An 18,141-nucleotide genomic window follows, 5' to 3' on the forward strand; every position below is an offset into this window, starting at 1 on the left:
GAAAAGAATAGCAAATCAAATTCAGTAATGAAATTGGCAAACTTACAAAATTCAAAGGCTTATGCAGGGCAAGTTGCGAATAGGTTTCTTATTTGGTGGCCTGTTCAAGTAGGAGACCATGCTTTGGGAAGCAGTTTTAAGGCAACGGATGTCTTAATGAAGTTACAGCATCAAAATAGTGCAACAACTAGTCTGCAGATAGATAGATCAAGTCAAAGTGGTGTGAGTGCTAGGGAAAGGGTTCTGTCCTGCAGTCAACTTAGCTTGGATGTCAAAGTAATGACAATTTGTAAAATTTTTACCTTCTATGTCCTCTGGCATGTATAACCAAGAACAAAAAACACTGGAGAGCTTTTTTTTAATATCCCCATTTGCACCAGTAAGCAGTGCTGCCTTTGCCTTTATTTCCAAAGGCTTGTTGTAACAATGTTCAGTACAAGCGTACTTTTATGCCTAAATGTTTGATGCTAAATGTTAGGCTGTAATTTTTTAAATTTTTTTTGTTGAGTGAAAATGCCTAGTTGTGATGAGCTTCTTGTGCACACCAGCAGAGTTTTACCTACAGGAAGTGCAAACAAACTTTTCTTTCTTCTTTTGTGCCATACAAATCTACTGCAGCATCTCAAAAATGTAATGCAGTTTTGAACACATTGTCTATGGTGGTGTTCGAAGGAATTTCCTTACTTTCTTGCGTAATTAGCACTCGTATATCCCACTAATGTAGGTTTACTTCATTATTACGTTCAATGGTGCCAGTTTGGCAGTTTTCTTTTGTGTGAGATTCTGCATTGAATATGCATTATTTGTGCTGTTATTGAGCAGAATGAGCTGAGAAGCAAAACTATCCCTATTGATGTTGAGGTCGCAAAGATTCTTTTTTCTTCTTTGAGAACAAGTCGCTGCTGGAAGATATGCAGTTGAAGCTGTATGTGCAGTCAAGTTGATTTTAGATGCCATGGACATAAGCCAATGACCTTTTATTTTGAAGGGCACTAGTATATTGAGCTCGTGGGATGTTGTTTGTTGTAGCTCTGCTCTGCATTATTATGTAGAAATGAAGCAGTTTTGATGTTTCAAACTTGAACCAGCCGAGTTGATTCTTTCATTTCCACTGCCATTGTTTAATTCAATGATAACACGATTCGGGCTTGCAGGCTCATTTTGAGGCATACAAGTACTTCAATTACAGAGTCTTCAGATAACTCCTGTTTGTGAGTACTATTGCAATCCATACTTCTCTGTCCATGTTTTCGTTGTCCATGATGAGACAGTCTCTACGTAAAAATAACCTTGCCTCATCAAGCGCTATGCAGCCCGATGAGGCAAGGTGTTCGACGAAAACTACTGCAATGGTTCCCGGCCGCAACACCCTGCTTGAGGAGAGCGGTGTCATGGCGGATGACAACCAGTCCCGATACTTGACCGTGGCGAGTGGCGGTCCTTTTCTTGGTTGCACGAGCGTGAGACTATAGTGAAGTGAGACCTATGCCCCAGCCGCCTTCTCACATCGAAAAAAGGACACGTTGGCACCCTAGGTAAAATGTGGTGGAAATGCAGCGTCAAAAAACGTCGACCTGCAGGCAGGTGTGGGCTCAGTGGAGACATCTTCGTCTGGTTTCACGATATGTTTGTCATGTAGCAAAATGCTTGTCCTGTAGTTATTCTAAATAAACGTCCAGTTTTCTTCTACTGAAAGAAACTTAGTATCTTCAAGCTGCCTCGACCACGTCTTTGCGAATCTTATGTACCAGAACGACCAGACACAACAATTCAACAACCTCTAGAACCGCTGACATATATCTACAGAGTTTAATGCCGTTTTGTAATCTGTCATATAGAGGGTTCTTTTTTATTTGGCAGTTTTATCAGTTATTCGATCACTAGCATGACGATCGTCTATGGTAAAACACTATGCACAATTCAGAACATCTTTCTGAATATCTCATACAGCTTGCTGAAACGAGGTCGCTCTGTCTGTATAGTTTGTTGATAAATGGTGAAATATGCATTGATGAATTCATTTTATATGTGCGCACGATGAGAAGTTATCGGGAGAAGAGGAAGGGTGTGAAGATGGTTGTTACATCACTCGCATGACGATAAAAGTGATGATCTTTAGCTAACTATACTTTATAAGAAACCAACCAAAAGCACAAAAACACCGAAGGAACCAGACTGGACAAGTGCTGGACTAATAACTAAATACACATTAAAGAAACCCCCCCCCCCCACGCAAGAACCATCAATTATCATTAATGGGCTGTCTGAGCTTATAGTACGTTGCACAGATTAAGAATACAAAGGCAAGAATTAAGCATGTCAAGGTATCGCAAACCGCGCATTTTCACAAAACCAAAATATCAACGCCACGTGAGCCCGTTGGCTAAAAAACTGGGGGTTCACATCACATATGTCACGTTGGCTTTTTTATTATTTTGATGGGCTTCACAACTTTCATAATAAATGTTTTTCTCAATTCCTTTTTTTATGACATCCTGATTTGAAATCAGGGGTGCGCAGCTACACCCTTTGCAGTGCAGACGTACGTGAGTTTCGAAATTTTCTTGTCATGCGGCCGTGTCTACAAAGGTCAGAAGAGCCGATCAGCTTCAATGACAGGCTGCGTGAACACTGCATTATACTCCCTACGGGTGCTGGTGGAAACTCACCTCGGCACTGCAATGGCTCTGCGTCCCTGATTTCAAATCAATAAGTGTCATGGGTAAAGGAATAAAAATAAGCTTGAACTAGAGAATTTAAAACCTTCAAAATAAAACAAAACATGGCAAAACGTCATGTGTAAATCATTCATCAGTTTTTCTTACAGATAAAGCATCCGCGTTGCTACATAGTGGTTACGTCGAGACTCTAGTGTTTCATGAAAATGTGCTGTTGTTAACATCTTAACACTTGTGCACTGTTAGGTGGGCAACTGTGAAATGACAGCCTATTCATGCACGCATTGCTGGGCTATGTATGGGTAGGCTTTCTGCAAATAACATTGTGTTTGAAGTCCGATGCTCGTTCTGTGTGGTTGTTTTCATTTGCTGTCTTCGCGTCTTTCGTTGGATTCCTCTTCCGAATATTATGAAGCAACTCGCACAGCAAGTTGCATTAGTGATGTACTGTTTCAAACACCGTTGAAAAAAATCGGTATCTAGATTTAGCTACTCGAATTTGGTCGAAGATAGAACATGGCCCAAGCAAGGTGCAGATTACTCGGTTTCATTGTCTGGTGAGTGCTTGACAAAGTGGAGGAAACACAAAAACATTAGTGTTTTATCCGCATGCATTCATGTTGTGTGCAGTACTTCACACAAGTTTATGGGGATCCTGATAATGGTCGACCTTGCTGAACCTGCCACCTGGATCGTTTGTTTGATAGAGCATACTTCATCTGTTGTGTTGATCATCTCTTTCTCTCTTCATTAAGGGCTGTGTTCCAATTCTTTAATAGACTTTTTCTAAATACGCGTGCCGCAAACAGCTGGCTCTTGCTTGTTTATTAGCAACTATAAGCAGCTGCTTTCATACGCATTCAGTTCAGTTTAGTACCTTAAAGGTCCCCCTTTCTTGGAGGGGCATTACATAAGGGAGCTGCTACATTAAGTAGTGCCGATCTTCCCTTTGGAACTGTAAATTTTTTTTTACTCGCTTTCACAGTCGTATCGATTGTTATTCGAATACCAACTTTCCATACCTTTTATTTGTACATATTGTGTGAAAGGGAATGTGTAGACTCGATCGTCAACCCGAATATGTTGATATATGTGCTCGCCAAACACCACTGTTGGCGCTGGTACCGACCTGTATTCGCTTAATTACAGTGAGCTTGAAAGTAGCTTCAAATGAACGTTTATTTTGAGTCCAGCACTACCGTCCTACGTTATTAGAGTACTGAACAAGTTTTACAGTGATAGCTGTTATGAGATCACAACTCGGCTCACACGTAGTTCTCCACCGCCACCACCGGTGTCCGTAACCACATCGCACGAAATTAGAAAAAAAAAAGACCTAGCATCAATGATACTGTGGGGCTTGAACCTGGGTCCACTGGGTGCCTGTCCAGTATTCTATCTTTGAGCTACATCAGTGCTTTTGACTTCTTGGCAAACTTGCCTTAGGCAGGCTTGATTGATGTCGGCAAAGCAATCGCGTTAATACCACTTATAAAGCGTTTCAAGACAGCGAAACAACCAAGGCCACAGGTTGAAAGAGATACCGTGCGCTCTTTCATCCAGCGGCCGTGAAAGAACAACCAGTCGTCGCACAATGCGAATTGCGTAAGCAGTGGGTCGTCCAATGCTCCAACCAATAACAAGATAGTGTTCTTGTTCAGCTGTTCACTGAGGCACATACCCACTTCAGGCATAATTCCTCATCGTCGTCAGCCAGTGCATGAACAATTAGCACAAAATTCCTTGCAAGTGTTACCGGATACCACGCTTCTCAGAAAAATGACGAAAAATAGCATAGCGAATTTCAGCCTGCTATCCTAAAATTTTTATTATTAATGCCGTGGTGGGTATGAAGCAAGTGTGCTTGCAGCAGTTACCCAATGAGTGTTTAGAAAAGGCTCTGAATGGCCGCTTTTCTAGCTTTCGCTGTTACGGTGTTGCGCCTTCCACACAGGCCTGGCGTTTTTTTCTGATCCAGTTTTTTAACTGTAACCGACAGGTGAATCGATTGCGACGCGATTACTAGAGGGCAGAATGAAGAAAGGAGCGACAATTTACTGGTGACAGAATGAACTGCCGAAGAAAGCCAGGTTCACTAAAAAAAAAAAATAGATTAATCAACGCGCTCAAAAATCACAATAGCGGCGGCGCGCCGATCAGTTGGCGTCGACTGCGACGACGTAGCGAAAATTGTCGGTGGCGGTGCGCCGACGTCTCGGCGCACGCCTCTAGATACAACGGCCCAAAGGTACAGTTTCTGTTCTTTAACTGGTAGCCTTTGTAGGTATTCTGTGACGCCGCCGCCGCCGATGCCAGCTGCTCGGTGCGCCACCGTGGCCACCACCAATGTGTTTTTTGGGCGTGCCGATTAATTTTTTTTTTTCAGTAAAGCTGGATTTCTCTGGCAGTTGATTCTGTCACCAGTAAATTACCGGTTCTTTCTTAATTCTGCCCCCTAGTAAACGCATCGTAGTCAATTTGCCTGCCGGGGTCAGTTAAATAACTGGATCAGAAGAAACGCCAGGCCTTTGCAGAAGGCGCACCACAGTCACAGCGAGAGCTAGAAGAGCGGCCCGGCCTTTTCTAAACACTCGTTGTGTAACTGCTGCAAGCACATGTACTTGCTAGATACCACTATGGCATTAATAATAAAAATTCTAGGGTAGTAGGCTGGTATTCGCTCTGCCATTTTTTGCCATTTTTCTGAAGAGCGTGGTATTCGCTAAACACTTGCAAGGAATTTTAAACCAATTGTTCATGCAGTGACTGACGACGATGAGAAATTATGCCTGAAATAAGTATGCGCCACAGTTGATGGCTCAACAAGAACAATCTTTTGTAATGGGTTGGAGCATTGGACAACCCACACGCTACGCTATTCGCATTGTGCGACGACTGGTTAATTGTTCTTTCGCTGTTTTATTTTAATACGCTTATAAGTCGTATTAACGCGATTGCTTCCCCGACATCAACCTTGCCTAAGGCAAGCTTGCCAACAAGTCCCAAGCACTGGTGTGGCTCAGTGGTAGAATACTGGGCAGGCACCCTGCGGACCCGGGTTCGTGCTCCACTGTGTCACTAATGGGGATAAAACACTAAGTACGTTACGTCTTGTGTTTCCTCCGCTTTGTCATGCAGTCGACGACAATCAAACCAAGTAATCTGCGCCTTACTTCACCCGTGTTTTATCTTCGACTAAATTCCACTAACCAAATCTAGATGCCGATTTTTTTCAATGGTGTTTGAAACAGTACATCACTAACGCAGCTTGCTGTGTGAGTTGCTTCATAATATTCGGAAGAGGAATCCAACGAAAGACACGAAGACAACAAAGGAGAACAATCATAGAGAGCAAGCATTTGACTTCAAACACAATGTTTATTGCAGAAAGCCCAGTAACACTCAACCCATCAACGCGTGCATAAATTATATGCTATTTGAGTGATTTCACAATTGCATACCTAACAGTGCACAGGTTTTAAGGTATTACAAACAGCACATTTTCAGGAAACACTATAGAGTCGACGCTACCATGCAACCACTATGTAGCAACGCAAATTTTTTATCCGTAAGGAAAACTGATGGATGATTTACACACGACGTTTTGCGATGTTTTGTTTTATTTTGAAGGTTTTAAATGCTTTTAGTTCAAGCTTATTTTTATTCCTTTACCCATGACATTGATTTGAAATCAGGGACGCAGAGCCATTGCAGTGCAGAGGTGAGTTTCCGCCAGTACCTGTAGAGAATATAATGCGGGGTTCACGCAGCCTGTCATTGAAGCTGATCGGCTCTTCTGACGTTTGTAGACACGGCCGCATGACGAGAACATTTCGAAACTCATGTACATCTGCACTGCAAAGGGTGTAGTTGTGCGTCCCTGATTTAAAATCAGGTTGCCATGAAAAAAGGAACTGAGAAACAACATTTACTTTGAAAGTTGCTAAGCCTATCAGTATCATAAAAAAGGGAACGTGACATATGTGTTGGGAACACTCAGTTTTTAGTCAACGGGCGCACGTGACGTTGATATTTTGGCTTTGTGGAAATGCGCTGTTTGCGACACATTGACATGCTTAATTCTTGGATTTGTATTGTTGAATGTGCAACATACTAGGCTCTGATAGCCCATTTACGCATGCGCTGATGGTTCATGCGTGTGGGACCTTTCTTTCATAAATATTTAGTTCTTAGTGCAGCACTTGTCTTGTCTGGTTCCTTCGCTGTTTTTGTGCTTTTGGGTGGTTTCTTATAAAGTATAGTTCACTAAAGATCATCACTTTTATCGTCATGCGAGTGACGTAACAACTGTCCTCACACACTGTATCTTCTCCTGATAACTTCCCATCATGTGAATGTACGAATTCACTTCATCAACACACGACGTGATCTGTTTTACAAGTCATCCCCAAACTATACAAACCGATCGACCTCCTTTCAGCATGTTGTACGAAATATTCAGAAAAATAATCTGAATTGTGCATAGTGTTTTACTGTAGATCATCGTAATGCGAGTAATTGAAGAATCGACAAAACTGCCATATAAAAAATCACCCTATATATGACAGATTACGAAACGCATTAAACTCTCAAGAGATATATCAGCGGTTCTAGAAGTCTTGTGTCCGGTCGTTCTGGCACAGGAGATTCGCAAAGACGAGGTCGAGGCAGCTTGAAGACAATAAATGCTCTTCAGTAGAAGGAAACTTGACGTTTATTTAGAATAATTACAGGACAGTCTTTTTGTCACGTGATGGACATATCGTGAAACCAGACGAAGATGTCTCCACTGAGCCCACGCTCGCCTGCAGGTCGACGTTTTTGACTAGGCATTGCCACCATAGTTTAACGTGTTCCTTTCTTGATGTGAGAAGGGCTGGGGCATAGGTCTCGCGCTCGTGCAATGGAGCAAAAAAGGACCGCCGCTCGCCAAGCTCAATAATCGAGGCTGGTTGCCATCTACCCGGACACCACTCTCCACAAGCAGGGCGGTGTGGTCGGGAAGCCTGGAACCATTGCAGTAGTTTTCGTCGAACTCCTTGTCTTGTCGGGCTGCATAGCGCCCCACTTCCTGTGTCGGGAGCACATATTTGGAAGACCATCAGCAGGCCCACAGCCCTCCGGTGACCTGTTTTTTGTATTAAGAGGAAGAGGGAAGGCGTCACTGCTTTCTTCGTGACTCGGCGCCGGACCGACCCAAAAACGTGTTCCGTGGACAAGGACATGTGTGAAATTCTATAGCTACTCCTACTTAAGAAAAAAAAAATCTCGGAAATCCCTTCTGACACTGGCAATGTAAATAACTGTTTTGTAACTATGTCCCCCCCCACCCTTGCATCCCCTACTTCTTTGTTTGGAAGGGCTCTTAGCAGAAAGAACGTGCATTTTTAGAGGGCCACGCATACAATCGCGGAGGAAATTAGGTGGCACTTGGACAGCCTTCGTTGAAAAGCTGCAGCGTTTGAGTCGCCCGCTGTAAGGCCGCAAGGTTGAGTTGAACGAAAAGGAAGTTGAAAAAGGAACAGATGGAATTTCAGGTACGCGTGAATGTGGTTACAGTAGGCGAGTGGTAGTACACGATTTTTCATAGTGGGAACAGAAAAGTTGCCGAATTCTGAGTGCCACGCAATGCTTTCGCAATTTTGTGATATCATCAAATCCGGAAGTAAACGAGCAAGTACACCTGGCCATATAAAAATTAACTGAATTACTCGCAAACATGAGAAATGAAGTGTACATTTGAGGGCTCGATATTTTGTTAGATGTCATACGTATCGTGGACCGTTTTCTTATTGCATGAGGAAGAAGAAAACAAGGACAGGGATGTCAGCCATTTTTTGTTTTGTGGTAGAGTGTGCATAGGCCAGGCGGGACGCTCGAAGAACCTGAAATGTCCGTCACATCATCGGGAGGAGACTCGCCTGCTTGACTGCACAGAGTGCGGTTGCTCGCCACTTTTTAAGGATACCCAGCAATGAAACAAGTGCGAGAGGGAACTGATGAAATCACATATCAAATGCCACGATATTCAATAGGAAACTGACTTAAGTATATACGATTCATAGAAAAACATGGTCCTGATCGTGTACCTCTCACAGCGTTATCACGAAAAGACGCTCATCATCTTTTTAGAGAAATGTAATTTAGAATGTATCGCGTCCTGGGTTAAGTCTTTATGGTTTTTACGGTGCATGGGCACGTGTAGGTTATTTATCACGTGATCGTCTCATGCGCAGTGTTTTCATCTGTACTAGCTGCATCACGCGTAGCACATGTTCGTCTTGGTTTTCTTTTCGAACCGTGTTGCTTCATTAAAAATACTGACGTCCAAGCTCGCGTGTTGAATCTTGTTGTGTGCACTTGTCCTTCGAGGCTGGGTTCGTCATTCTTTCAATTGATATACCAGCAGGTTACCGCCATGAATCTTGTGAGACATATGCAAAGACAGTACCAAAAAACAAAAACAGCGTATTCACGGAGTGAATGATGATTGGTGGGGCAAAGCGTTCGTCAGTCCGTTCGTGATTTTGTCCACCCATTCGTTCTTGCTTCCGTCCATGCGTCCATCCATCCGTGGGACCGTCGGTGCATCCGTCCGTCCATGCGTCCCTCCATGCATCAGTCCACACCTCCATTGTTTTGTCTGTTCGTGCCGCCGTCCCTCTGTCTGTCCGTCCGTCCATGCGTCTGCCCCTTTGTATGTATGTGCGTCCGTCAGTCCGTCTGTCTATCTGTACGTCTGTCCGTCTATCTTTTGAACACTCCCAAGTACAACCATCTCACATCTTTGCATTATGTATTCATCACATAGAAGGCCGCCATCCTGCGGACATGTGAAGGACCGCTCTTTCGGGTACATGTCACCGGTGGCTACATACACCATCAGAAGATGGACAGACCCACACCCAAGGAGTTTGACCCCTAAAAAAAGAATGCTGCACATTTGTGGAAGCAATAAACATACATTCAACATACGTACTGCGGTGGCACGGTGTTCTGATGCATGTTTGATCCCAGCCCCTGTAATCGCTACTTGACGAACGCTAAACGGGTGGTCAAAACGTCCCCAAAAATGAATGATGTACTGTACACAATTTGAGATAAGTACCCCCCCCCCATCACCCCACTTTCCCCCCCATTTTCCGTATGCATGCTCAAAAACAAGGCATTTACGAAACGTTTTCCAATCCTCTTCTAGTAATCTCATATGTCGTATTTTGAAGTTAGTGCTAAAAGCTCTGAATTTCAGCCAATTAAGCAAAAAAAAAAGGACGCAGTAAAGAGCTTTTTGAACTTGTGATTTTAGTTTCCATGCTGCACACCTCTACGCGTGGTCAATGGTTGCCAGCTGCTAGTTTGTTATTACGCGCTACAGCGGCGTATATTGACTAATTTAAGGCTGTGACATTTAAGAACACACTCTTTCTAATAGACATTTCGCAATACCAGGTTCGATACCTAAACCAATTACTTACAAGTGTTTCATTAAGCGGAACGCGTAATTTGAAAATTTTCTGCCAAAAAAGAAACAGACGAGGCGAAAATATACAATACCTTTATGACTGTATAAAACGAACGTGTGGAGAAAGCTTTCACATATGAAATACATCTACTTGGCACGCAAAGGTCTTGAGGAATTATGTCTAAGTGCTCAGTGCAATGCTTTTGTCATCCCCAAAAGGTCCTTGACATGACCTTTTCCGGGCAGATTGTTGTCCTCAGAAAGCACTCGAAAAGACGTTTGAACCGGCGCTAGTGCATTGATTTTGTCCTTTCCAGAACGTCCTTAAAATTACTTTTTCAGGATAAACTGTTGTCCTCATAATGCACTCGAAAAGACGTTTCCGGGTCAATCCAGCTTGTGTCGTCCTCAGTAAGTACCAAGGTCAATGAGAACTGTATGAGGACGATTGTGCCATGTGAGGACGACCTCAAGACATCGAGTGTTGTCTGAGGTAGGACGCTTCACAAATGAGACTGGCGCCGCGATTACCGGTCATTCATGTACTATCTTATGTAGAGTGACAAGCTGCTCGCACATGCATCCGTGTAGTAGTGTTTCAAGCGATAAATTACGTGCGTGCGATGAAGGAGAGAAGTGGTGATCCTATTTGCTTTATATTAACCTTATGGCTTTCCATTGCAAAGATTACAACTTGGCTACGTCACCAAGAGAAGTATGGGGGCCAGACAATCTGCGATCGTGCAATCTACGAGGGCAAGTTAATCAGTGTTGAGAAATGTTCACTTGGTTTCAATCGAAAATGAACCCGAGACCAGACTACAGCTACTGACATAAATATAGCTTGTTCGCGGCGTATATGCGCCAGAAAACCTAAATACGCACAAAAACGCGTAATGTTATCATTTTTTTCTTCGTAAATTTTGTCACAAATGCGAGACATTTTTGCGAGCAGAGTAAGATACTGGGCACGCGCGACCTTACCGGCACCTGAAGGGCAGCGGAGGAATTGTATTACCGAGAATCTTTGCGCCAGGGGAGAAGTGAACGCTAGTCCTTCAAACGGAACTTTACTAGCCTACATGTATCGTCGCTGAAATTCTCGTTCCTCGCGTTCAGTGTCAATGCCTGAACTTTTCTGAGCACTTGGCTTCCTAGCAATGCGAAGCCATCCCCTTGAAATGCGCTCTCTATACGCATTTCTGGGTATAGTTCGTGTTCTGTGTCAATCAGCGCCCCTCTATGAGACTCGATAGCCGCGATAGAGTACACTCTAGCCGCACCGAAACGCCGTGAGGTAACGCTTGATGATTATTTCTCAAAAAGCGAAATCCCAGTGGACATACAGCAACTGACAAAAAAGCTACAGCAGCCGAAGAAACGCTTCCCAGCCGTAATTCTGCACTGCCTGAATCTAACTCGTGTGCTGAAAAAACTTCATAAAATCAACCAGAGCATGATACATGCACGGAAACCGTGATTTCTGACGACATTGCTCTTTACGTGTTTAACGGACCAAGACACCAGGAGTTGCAGCACGACGAGTCCAGACAACGTTTGCTAATGACGAGATGAAAACCAGGCGCTAACTACAGCTTTCCCTCAGTTAGTAAACAAAAACTTAAGTTCCAACCTCAGCGGCAGGAAATCTTATCCTGGCAGTGGGCGTATTTCAAATATCAGGAGGAAGCAAGACATGTGTGCTTTCTGGAAAAGAAAGTTTAGCCAAGGGAACTCACCAAGTTCTTGGTGCCAGCTTGGTTCCCTCTCCTTTCACTCGTCAAAAGAACGCGCTCGAAAATTTCAGACGCCATAATGAGTGTGACTGCCACAAGACCGCTGCTTTATATGTGACAAATTTTCCAGAAGCACTCACAGGGGAGTCAATCGCTGAAAAGGTGGAGTCATCATCTCAAGCACAAAATGAGTTAAACAGAAAAAAACTGATCTCTATCATAGACACTTTGATCTGTGGGCGACAAGGGGATTATGAGAGATGATTATGAGAACCGCAATATAATTATAGAGGCACCGTAGTGGAACGCTCCGGAAATTTTAACACTTTGGATCTTTAACGTGCACCTAAATGAAAGTGTACGTGCCTCGAGCATTTTCGCCTATATTGGAAACACGACGGGGATTCGGCGACCTGCGGGTCAGCAATGAAGCACCATAACCACTGCACCGTCGTCGCGGGTAGCAAAAAAAAAAAAAAAAAGACGGTTTGGGCACAATTACTTTGAGCTACTTTTTGTCCAGCTCTAAGGGCACAAGTTCAACTGAATTAAGATATAATGCTTAAAATCAATCTCACACCATGACAGAATAACTGCGTTCTCTCTCATTTCCTATACTCCTTGGTTTTCGGTGGCACCTTTCACTTGCAGACGTGGTTCGCGAATACGAGAGGTGTAAATGTCAGTGCAACAACCGAAGTTCGCATAAAACAAATCTCGTAAATTTAGGGTAGCATATGTGGCATATCATATCAGGTGTAATACGCAGGATAATATTCGTGTCAACTGAAAAAGATAATGAACAGTATTCCGCTCTGTCATGTGTCGCGTTTCTGCTTGATACATTGCTTGCTCATAGTTTATTTCGTTTCTTCTAAAAAAATCATTGCACTACGTATATTGTTTTTAATCTTGCATGATAACATGTCCACGTCCACCCATGTTTCTTCATTCTGTCCATTTATTGTTTTGAGTTATGTCGCTAGTTGCAGAAATCACTCGGTATGCCCTTCCAGCCGTGTCAATGTAAATGCGCGAACAGATGAAGCGAAACATTGTGAATTTACTTCGTCGCACATTTTTTCACATTCATGTTCCTTATTCTTGCGCTGATTGCCATGCTACTGAACTCTTGATCACTAAAACTGCTCACACTACATTTCTCATGATGCTGCTTTAGATTTATGACCCTCCTTTTATTGATCAGCTTGAGTAACATAATGGGTATATTAGTAGATCTTCTTAAGGTTGTGATTGGCCTGCACGTTTGCCTGTGTTGCACCTTCTCACTAGACAACACTTCGCAGCGCCTTTAGCATTTAAGGCATAGTAAAAATATGTATCAATATATTGTACACTCGCATACAGGCGAAGTTCGTTGGATGAGCCGAATATTTTGTCGCGTGCTCGTTCGTGTGTGTGTGTGGGGGGGGGGGGGGGGCGTGCGTGCGTGCGTGTGTGTGTGTGTTTAGATGTTAGCAGAACATGCGAAGGTTCAACAGAAATGTTAGTCTCTGGCTTGAGTATACCTTAGCACACGTTCGAATAGTCCCAATGATGTATGCTTGAACGTGACCTATCACCTTAGAACTGTGTATGGCTTTTACCATTAAAACTAACCTCTGCCTAGTGAAACTTATCGTAGTGGTCGACTCCGGCAAGATCTGTTCCAGCGGATACAAGTACGACCATTGCTGCAACATATTTCCCGTCGCCGAGCTGACTGAAAACCCTTGCGGCTGAGATTGCTGCCTAAACTCTCAGAGTGTGCCAAAGCCTTGACAAACACCGCGACACATTTTTCCGTATGCAGACAATATTCACTGTAAAAGCACCCAAAAATATATTCGTAATGGTAGCACCGCTTAGTTTCTAGATCATGTGAACGCGAAGCGACGAAAGAAAAAAGGTTGGAAAGTAGCGGGGAGGAATTCGGACCCCACTACCCCCACTCCATCCTTGGCTACGCCCCTGCATGTTACCCTTTAAACACCAGTGTGGTCGGCGTGCCTGGTTATTCCTCATTAATCACTTGACTAATACCCTTACGAAAACGCGTTACCCACCTGGTGATGCGAGGGTTAATAGAAAATAGTGCAGCATGGAGAATTACTCGCCGACTGCTTCCCAAGAAAACGATCCCCGCCAGCCGTGGGAGATGCCTATTTTCTTCACTGAAAACGTATACTGTAACATTAGGCAAATAAACCTGAAACAAACGTCAAAAGATCGTTGCGTTGGCGCGGGTGGTGGACTGCAGGAACTCTAAAAAAAAAAAACCTGCTTTTTCACTCTACCAACTTGTTGAGTCAGCGAAACTTCGTGCCTTAGGTAGTACACGCATCTCCGTGGCATCGGCGTTTTCGAAGGCTGCAGCTCCGTCCAAGCTTCGGCGCTACAGCGGAGCGTGGTCAGTATATTACCACGGCAGGAAGAACGCCCGCTTGCGGGAAGCACGATGGAATACCGACGACGAGCTCGCCATGCTGTGAACGCCGAGAGCACAGTCACAGTTCGTGAAGTCACGGGTGCCGAACGATGTTAGGTTCCCATGGCTGCATCCACCCGCGGCGCTTTGTTCACATGTGCTATAGCCGCTGTGCTCGGGCAGGTAAAACATGAAGTAGACGCCAGGCAAGACGTTGGCCAAGGCATTCGCAGGTGGTTTTGCTCGCCGCGTTCGAGAGTGCAGCAGCTACAGCTTCAACCACTTGCAGGGCACCGTCGATCGCTTCCCTCGAGCTATAGTGTCCATAGCCCCGGTCACTGCAGGATAATGCCGGTGCCAAGGGTGATAGTGGCGTTATTTTTATTTAAGTCGCCAGGACGCTTTCTAAAGTCGCCAATTTTAGCCAGAAGTCACTAAATGATGACGATGATCATTTTTTCTCAATATTTTGTTTTGCACTTGATAAAGCACGTGAAGAGATTTTCTTAGAGAGAAGAAAAAAACTTTATTGAACACAATTAATGGGCCGGTATTTTGGTCTACGTGGCTTTAGGTGGTGGTTAGTAGTCCCTGGACTCGGGCGGCATCTTCGGACTGCCGGACGGCCCAGAGTTAGTCGTTCAGCTCTGGGCTTTTGAGGGCCGGCTCCCAGCGGCGGCGACGTCGACGAAGAAGGTCCCCCGTGGCTCCCGCAGCCGGGGCGGCGGCAGGAACGAGTGAGCACGAGGCTCCCTGTGATTTGGTATTGACAGCCGCTATAGGGCATCGCGACTAGTGGCGTTTTCACGACTGTCGTCACCGGCACATTCCCAGAGCATGTGGCTCAGCGTTGCTCTGTGCCCGCACGCTTTACACATACCGGTGGGGTATAGGTTCGGGTAGAGGTGTCGTAGAACGACCGGGCTAGGGTAGGAATGGGTTTGGAGTAAGGGAAAGATTACGTCATCGCGCCTGTTTAATTTTTCGTGTGGTGCCGACGAGAAATCAATAACTGTTGTTGCGAATGAAGTTGAACTGTGCTGCCACCTCCCGGCTACGCCAGTGTGAACTGGTGAACAACTGTAGTCCACGTATTTGCAGGGAACTGTGGACCGTTCAACGGAGCCATTCGGAGCCACTTTGCCCATCTCTAACTTGAACTATAGTAAAACAGGAGTGCTCGGAACTGCCACATTGCAAGCTAAAGATCGCAGCGCTGCAAGCAGCTTCATCTTGTGTGCTTTGGCCCCATTTACTGAAGCTTGTTTCGAGCATTCCACTGTTCTCACATTTTCTCAATTATGATTGTCTGTCGTAGAGCACTCTACTTCTATTTTGAATGTCCCCAGCAATGTCGCCAAGACACCAGGAACATAGAACTCTCGCTAGCACGACTGAATAGACGCTAACTTTTGCGACTTTCTTGCTAATAAGTTAACACGACTGTGCGGCGGTCCACCCCTTGCAATGAGTCGAACCTGAAGAAGTTTGTGCCTCGAGTTCTTGTGCTCGAGGGCAGCAAATTGCAAAGACACGCCAAGAACAAAAACCAGCTCAAAACGTGCAGCGTGCAACTCAAGCAGAAAGCACTCAAGAAATAGGCATACACAAGGTGCGCGCGGAAAAAAAGGCACACATATGTGATTCTAAGGACCGTAGCACTTATAATGCTGCGCTTATCACGATCGAGCATCGCCACAGAGCACCTACCACTTTGGTATCGCCTGGTGCGCCCAGCTACCGCGAAAAAGGCGTGGATTCTGAAGGCGGTGTACGCCACGTCTGACAGCCGAGCGCATTGCATTCTAGCGCGCGCTCGTTTTAAAAGACGATATTATTTTTTGGAGACCTTCGACGCAAAAATTTTTGTCTCTCTGTCTTTCTGTCTGACGGTGGACTTGCCTGTCCACCGAAACTATTCCCGAAACGGCCAAAATCCTTCCACATTTACAGAGCCCGCCAATATTCCTCAAATTTCAAGTTCACACTTGTGCGATTGGCAATTAAAAAGCAATTATTGTTCACATCTGAGGAATATTAACACGTCAATATTCTGTATATGTCTTCATATTAAAAAAAGGCGTACATAAGTTATTCAGAGGACCGTAGCGTTTATCATCGCGCTGAGAATACAACGCTTGCACGAAAAAGCAAGTGTTTCGAACGCTTTGGTAAGACGACATGGTGGTGGCATTTACCCGTCGCCTTGCGTTCTACACCTGATCGCCTCCGAGACGGGTGCGCAACGCCGCGCGCTTCGTTTTCCGAGATAATTGTCAGATATCGCTCATGTTTCACGTGTGACGTGCCCTTATGCACTAGTTCGCCTCGGCTGCACGCTCGAGGCACTCTAACACAGCGCCTCCAGAATAGCATTCACCAATTTTCTCGCCCAGAACATCAAATAAACGTTTTGTTCACTCTCTCCAGACGCAAGATTGTCATCTTTCGACAACATTTGCAGTGTAACATGGAGATACGGGGTCAATGTTTTCTTTGCAATCTGTTGATATGTTTTGGAAAGTGACATCCGGGACTCTAATACCTAAGCGGAGCCATGGTGAACCCCGGCATTAAACATTTTCGTGCTTAAATAAGCGCGTGCGGCCAGCTGCGGTGTGCGTCGGTTGTGGATGTCGGGAGAATGTTTGTGCACGCGACAATGTTGTTGGAGGCTTCAACGCTAATCTAAGGGAACATACTCTGACACATGATGCGACAGTGTGCGCGCATACACACACTATATATATATATATATATATATATATATATATATATATATATATATATATATATATAGTCCAGTATATCCTCCGTGAGCGGTCACAACGTGGTTTATTTCGACGTTTCGGCCTACTGTCTGGCCTTCATCAGGATGAAGGCCAGACTCTAGACCGAAACGTCGAAATAAAACACGTTGTGACCGCTCACGGAGCATCTACTGGACTATATGCAACGCTACGGCCCCTCAACCACCATTCCTGGCTATATATATATATATATATATATATATATATATATATATATATATATATATATATATATATATTGATAGCGAGTTTATCCCCTAACTACTGGCTAAAGTTTTCCGATGAATATAATGAAATGCTACCCTCGGTCTAATCACAGGTTTTGTCTTTATGGGGTTGTTATTTTTACTTGGCCAGAAGGGCGCACAAAGACTTCTATCGGGTTGGGGAAATAGTGCGGTACTTGACAAGCCATTTTCTTTCATATCGACTATATTTACTTACATTGTAGAAGTACACATTGCAGGAAAATATCATTCGGTTGTTAAATCGACGCGAACCTCATTGGTTGAGCTTTCCGACACAGAAAAAAAATCGCAGCTTGCACAGAGTCGAGCAATTCTGGCGCAGGGAGGAGCTGGTCGGTGCTCGGCTCATAATGGCTTTTCTAGGAACACGTGCATTCACACGCCAATGAACGAAGTGTTCACGTAATCGCATTGCATTTACCGAGCATTGCCTAAGTATTGATTCGGTTCCACTAAGAATCGCCCGGGCATCGCAGTGACGTGTACCCTAAAACCAGAATTGGCTCAATTAACCTGACTTGCATATTAGAAATTTGACCTACAGCAGCTTGCATTCCAAGTCAATAGAGGTCTAATAATAGTTTCATTAGCGCAACCTGCTAATAAACGTAATGTCTTTTTCCAGGGATGGCCTTAGGTAGGTTGCTTTCTCGCCAACCTAACCTCAATGTGACAACCGGCCGAGTGAACTCATTGGGCTCAGCTTTTGTTAGTATTATTTAGTTTTAACTCAGCATGGCTTGGCTCGGAAGACCAAGCTAAGCCGTCAAGCTGTGTGT

At 44.4% G+C, this 18,141-nt stretch overlaps 1 long non-coding RNA gene across 1 annotated transcript; it reads left to right on the forward strand.

Annotated features, from left to right (window-relative positions):
• The first annotated feature begins 1,071 nt into the window (after positions 1 to 1,071).
• Positions 1,072 to 9,656, forward strand: LOC142776429 (uncharacterized). The gene is made up of 2 exons (XR_012887529.1): positions 1,072 to 1,211; positions 9,490 to 9,656. It is a non-coding gene; the product is annotated as an uncharacterized LOC142776429 (long non-coding RNA).
• Positions 9,657 to 18,141: the final 8,485 nt, after the last annotated feature.

The sequence above is a fragment of the Rhipicephalus microplus genome, chromosome X (assembly GCF_043290135.1).
Source record: "Rhipicephalus microplus isolate Deutch F79 chromosome X, USDA_Rmic, whole genome shotgun sequence".
NCBI lineage: Eukaryota > Metazoa > Arthropoda > Arachnida > Ixodida > Ixodidae > Rhipicephalus > Rhipicephalus microplus.